Here is a 6,687-nt window from a genome sequence, read left to right on the forward strand (position 1 = left end):
TCTGTGCCCTGGGAGATGTAGCCTGCCGAGAACTGTCTCTCTGATTGTTACAGTCCTGTAGGATCCAGGAATGCAAGCTCCTGTGGCCACCAGAGCCAGGAACAAGGGGTGTCCCCTCGGGGACAGCCACAAAAATCAGAGCACCAGACAAAAAACCAGGGCACCTGATATGTGTACAAGCTCCCCTCTGGGAGATACTGTCATTCTGTTGTGCAGCAAAGGGAGAGATTGCAGATAGTTCCTGTCCTCTGAGGTCTCTGGAAAGGATTACAGTCAGTCCTTAGATGTATGTTTAATTAGAAGCCTGCCCCTCAGGGTGCAGCTATGATGATTAGCTAACAGGCTTCTTTCACAGAAAGACTGAGCTCCTATATCTGTTGCCTCTTGCTGTGCCCTGGGGGTGGTTGCTATTTAAGAGCTCTTTCTCTGTTGGTTACAGTCCTGTGGAACTATGAGCATAAGCACCACTGGCCACCAGCAGGCCATTTAAAGGTGTACCCTGATGGCAGCTGCAAAAATTGGAGTGCCAGACAAGGGTATAAACTCCTTCTGGGGAGATAGCAGTGAGCTGGAGTGAGGCAGAGGGAGAGCACAAAGATTGCGTCCACTGGCTTCTGTTCTGTGAGAGCAAGTCCATAAGCCACTAAATGTGTGTCAGACCACAAGCCCTGCCCTCTAGGCCAAAGGTCTTGCACAAGTAAATAGGCTTCTTTCACAGAAAGACAGAAAGAGTGTGTTTCAATCTGCTGTCTGTGCAGTGCCTTGGCAGTGATAGCTTGCTAAAAATGGTCTCTACAATTGCTACAGTCCCATGCGACCCAGGAACGCAATTTCTCCTTGGTCTTCAGAGCCAGGCAATCAAGGGGCAACCACTGGGTGGCAGCCATAAAAAATCAGGGCACCGGATGTGTATAAAACCTCCCTTCCAGGAGATACTGGTGCTTTGGAGTGGGGCAGAGGGAGAGCATGATGTGGCCTGCTGGCTGTAGCAAGGCAGAGGGAAAGTGTAAAGATCATACTCACAGGAAAAAGGAAAAAATAAAAATAAAAGGCCTAGAATTAAAAAAGAAAAGAAAGTTGGTGCCTGCCAGCTGGAGCCAGGCAGAGGGAGAGTGTGAAAATAGCACCCAACAGGCTTAGTCCCAAGAGTGTTCTGCAAACTCCTAGATGTGCATGTTAAGTTAGATACCTGCCCCTCAGGGCCCATACATTGATATTAGCAAATGAGCTTCTTTCACTTATTCTGGGTGTGGTCAGCTGCCTCTGACCTGGGCCCGGGGTTGGGGGAGTCTGAACCCTTTATGAGCCGTTTCTCAGATCCTACAGTCCTGTGGGTCTTGTGTTTGAGAGCCCCGTTGACTTTCAAAGCTAGATGTTTTGGAAGCTTGTCTCTCAAGTACAGGTCCTATAAGCTGGGGTGCCTAATGTGGGGTTCAAATGCTCTGCTCCTCAGAGAGAAACTCCAGGTTTTGAGTTCTCTCCAGATTGTGGGTCGCTGTGCTGGGAGTGGGGTTTATTATGAGATTGTGTCCCAGCCTCTTCTACCCACTTTGATATGTTTTTTTTTCTTCTTTGCTCAATGTGCAGTCATTGCTCAGCCACCCTTTCAGTTTTTTTCCAGAGGAAATTACTCCATAAGTAGCTTTAGACTCAAGTGTCTGTGAGAAGAGGTGAATTCAGGATCTTCCTATGCCACCATCTTGAACCAGAACCTCCAAGACTCAGGTCTTGATTCCAATATATAAAGAACTCTCAAGACTCAACAGTAAGAAAATATAAAAATGATGAAATACTTTGACACTTTATGAAAGAGGATATATAGATAGCAAACAAGTACAGATATTCAACAACATTGGCCAATAGGAAAATGCAAATTCAAACCATGATGAGATACAACTATGCCCCTATTAGAATGGCTAAAGTTAAATATACTTGTGGTAATCAAGTGCTGACAAAGATGTAGAGCTTCTGAAATGCTCATTATTGATTTTGGGAATGTAAAATAGTACAGTCACTCTGAAAAATAGCTTGACAGTTTCTTACAAAGTAAACATACATTTACCATATGACCCAGTAGTCTTAACTCCTAGGTATTTAAACTCTAGAAAAATGAAAACTTATCTTCACACAAAAAATTGTGCATAAATATTTATAGTAGATTTCTTCATAATCACCAAAATTGGAAATAGTCCAAATATCTTTCAACCTGTAAATGAATAAACAAACTATGCTACATTCATACAATGGAGTACTACTCAGAAATAAAATGTATTGAGCTAGTGGTACGCACAGCACCTTTTGTGAATCTCAGACACACTGAGTGAAAGGAGCCACTCCCAAAAGGTTACACACTGTTTGATTCTATTTACATTTTCAAAAACGCAAAGCTAGTGCCAGGGTTTAGGGGTGAGGGAAGGTATCACTACAAAAAGATAACAAGAGAGAATTGGGGGATAATTGAAAAAACTAAAATGACCAAATTGAAAGGATTTCTGTAGAAACACCAGTCATTAATTTCTTTCCACATTTGCTTTGATTTTCACTATGAAACTTATCACTACTTAAAATCATTCGTCTACTTATGTTCATTTGCTTACTGAATTTCTCTCCCCATTAGAACATCAGCTCTATGAGAGCAGGCTCCTCACATGTCTTGTTCCCCATTGTCTTCCCAGTACTTAGATCAGCCTGGCACATAGTAGACACTCAGATATTACTTGTTGAATGAATGAACGCTGAGCAACAGACTGTGATCTATTTTAATCAGGAAAAAAAGGTCATCCAAAGCAGTAGAAAGAATAACTGCCTCTGTAGGCAAGAGCTGATTCTTCCTAGAACTTAATGGTCAAAGAAGCCACATCATATTTCAAACCTGAAATACTATCAAAGGCCTGAAAGGAGAAGGTAGAACAATAAGTCAGGGGTTTCCCAAGTGCAGGAGTAATTCAGGAAATGATTTGTAAAATTGAACAATGAGACAACGGAATGTACCCTTACTAACTTTAGGAGGTCATTTGGTCAGGCTGCAGTTCAACGTGCAGTCAGAACAACCAATCCCGCTGTCCCCAACATCTCTGCTCTTGTGCTCTATAGGATAAGGTTGCATCTCTGGATATTATGTAGATACTCTAATATCTGTGTTGCTATCCTACAAAATCACAGTGTGTATGTGTGGGGTCTTTTTGAAGTTCTCGGAGGGTGCTCCCGTACTGTTTAAGCACTTACAATATCAGTTCAGGACAACGTTCACTCCCTTGCTTCAGAAACGAAAATGCCCAAGGGCTTCAGTGAATCACATACAGCATTCAGGATAATGGATGGGCTCTGTAAGAAAAGCAACTTAAGAGTAGTGAGAAAGTGTATTAAAAGAGAACACTTCAGATATGTCAGTGATAGAAAAAGTTATTAGAACCAAAACTGTGTACAGAATATCATTGCAGGATTAGTTTGCCCGGAGTAATCCTAAAAGTTTTCTAAAGGTTTCAGTTAGTGAGGTTTTAGAATATTTTAATCCTCAGGTAAAAACTATTCCTTAAGGCCTAGATTTTTCATCTCACTATGGCTATTTGGAGATGGCTTACTATGGACATCCTTCTCTGGAGGTGGAAAGTAGGCTAGGCTTTCCTCTGGTATTCCCTGTGGACAACTCATGTGTTCCCTGGTGAGAAGCCCATTCTCTTTGGGGAGGGAGAGGGCCACTAAAATTGTTTACACTAGAATATATTTACATGCGTTCCCATGTCATGTTCCCAGAGACACCTCTCTATCCAATCCATCTAAAATTGCTCCCTACTGACACTCCATATCCCTTTTCTTCCTTCGTTTTTCTCCCTTACACTTAGCATTATCTTAAAAAAAATATTTATTGTTTGTCCACATCCCCTCGAGTATAAATTCCATAAGGGTAGATATTCATGTCTGTTTAATTCACAGATTTATTCCCCAGTGTCTAGAATAGTATTTGGTACATGGTTGACATTCATGTAGTATTTTTTGAATGAATAAATTAATTTATACATTGAATTGGCATAGTCCTGCAGAGAAGCTTTGTTAGATTCCACAAGCTTGTTAAAATGATGCTGCTATTACTGAAAATTTGTCTACTAGTGATTGTCTGCCTCCCTTACAATTCATAAGGTAAATAAAGCCTATGATGGCAAGCACTTTGAAACTTTTTAGAACATAAGACAGCAGGAAATACTTTTTGAAATAAATGAAAGAATGAATGAATATATGAAATTATTTTTGAAACTTCTCCTTTAGAACTGCATTCAGAACCAATCTATGTTCTAGATAAGTAAATCAGTCTAATGATTTCATATCCACGTTTTGCTTTTGACCAAAAGTTGGCAAGCTTAGTGAGCTGTTACTAGAGAAAATAATGCCCACGTCATAACTTTGCTTATGGACAACATTCCATATTCCATTTATTGTCCTTATTACGGACAATAAAAGATAAGAAAGGTAAACAAACACACCTAAATCCAGTCAGGCAACAGTCTCATAAAATTGAGTTCAATTTAATATTTAGGGGACTATTTGGGTGATAAGCATTTGGTAAGCTGCTGTCTTATATTTTGCTGTGGTGTGTAGCACAGAGTAGCTGATTCTTTAAAAACCTTGGGGAAGAGTACAAACATGAAATATTAGAAATCCCTAATGACGTCTCCTGAGTTCATTCTGTTTGAAGTCTGATTGCCAAAAATATCCCTACTTCTAACATTAATGGTCTTTTATTTTTAACTAACATATCAGGAATGTAAAGGAGATGTAAACCACTTTCAATATCTAACCAACATGATTCATTTGAATTCTGCTCACTGCTGATAGTAGCACATTTATATTTCATGGTTTCTGAATTCAAAGTACTATAATATCCAGATGTGGTCAACTGCTTTCAAGACCAAATGATAAACAGCATTGTGGCTTGAAGTTAGATAGCAATGCTGAAGAACAGTCCATTCAGCAGCAAATCAAAAGATTTATATTAAGTGGAAAAGTCATATGAATCTTGCCTAGGTATCCCTGGTGGTGTTGGAAACTTATTTGTAGGAAAAATGGAAAGCATTATATGAAGCAAGTGGCTTACACTACAGCCTGGAAGGAGAACAGTATCAAAAATAAGGAGAGAGACTAAATATATAATTTAGAACTAGTTCCTGAAAACAATATATAATGGAAAACACAGCATCACAGTTCACAACCCCACTACAGTTTTGCCAATCAAAAGGTAGGTATGAATTCTGGAATGTTTCATGATCTTAGAAAGAAGTCTTTGTTAAAGACATAATGGTATCAAATTATAGTAGGGATCCTTCTATGAGTTTTGTAGAATATGATGCTTTAAAAATGCCATGATGTTGCAGGTTTTCATACTACCACCAGGTTCTCTGCTGCTGAGGATAATTTTCGAACTGCTGCTCATGGTTGTTGTGGATCTGAGGATGCAGCATAATGATCTAATACTTGTGTGAGTGTTTTGAACAGGCAAGGAGTTCTATATAAATATGACATTTTCTCATTTTGTTTTAATATATATTTATATATATGAAAAGAGTGATATTTATCATTTCCTTCCCATGCAATTTTAAGCCTGAAAAGTATATTTGATTTTTATTTTGGCATGCATGCCTAGAGAGTAGATTGTAGGAGTGCCGATGACACAAGAAACTTTCTACTTGGTTAAAGAGGGGTATCATTATTATCATCTCTATATATTTAAATTAATCTTTTATAAAAATAATACATTAACTATGCTTGGTTCAGCTGAAATTCAAGCAGCAATCAATAGCAGTATAGAGAATTTCTGAGGCACCTTTTCTCATATGGTAACTCAAAAGTCAATTGTTAGATCAGGCTCCTTGGATCTTTCTTCTTTTTTTCTTGGTTATTAAGTGCTTCTAAGGTATCTCTCTAAGTTAAGATATCTTGATTAATATTCCTTTTATAAAATAAATCTCTGTAGATTGTCCCATACCACAATCAATCAATTAACTTGCTGCTGCTTTTTGTGTGCTGCTACATGTGTGTTGTCTTATCTTCCAAACACAACTGTATGGTCCTTGAAAGCAAGATATAAACAGTTTTCTCAGAGAGGTAAGGAGGGTAATAAGAGTTAAACTGAAAATAATGCAGAAACTGATATGTGTGAGAAATACTGTGTATTATATGAGTTAAGCAAACTTCTTTAGTGCCGAACTTCTCTGAGCTTCTGGAGCAATGGTTAGTTGTTGTGGCCCTAGAATCAGGTTACTTTGGTTCAGGTTCAGATTTCAACTTTATTAAGAGCAGAGTGACGTTTGACCTTGGATAAATGACTTAACTTTTATGTGCTTTTGTTTATAGACTGTAAAGTGGGTTACTTCATGCAGCTTTTATGAAATATTAATGAATTAATGCATGTGCAATTATCACCTATGTGCAATTATGAGTTTCTAAAAGAGGAATTTATTATGAAATTTCCATAAACATGGAATTTTTTGTTTTCCTGTCATATCATGTGACTAGTATTTCTGAAAATACGCTCAGGGAAATGTCCTTTGACCATGTCCTATGATTACTGGTGCTTAACACACCCTTATTGTTTGACTAGTATTCTTACTCTCTTAAATTTTCTCAACTATTTATTATGAAACATTTCACACCTACAATAGTGTAGAAAGAACAGAACAGTAAATATCCACATGT

Source organism: Globicephala melas, chromosome 8, assembly GCF_963455315.2.
Source record: "Globicephala melas chromosome 8, mGloMel1.2, whole genome shotgun sequence".
Lineage (NCBI taxonomy): Eukaryota > Metazoa > Chordata > Mammalia > Artiodactyla > Delphinidae > Globicephala > Globicephala melas.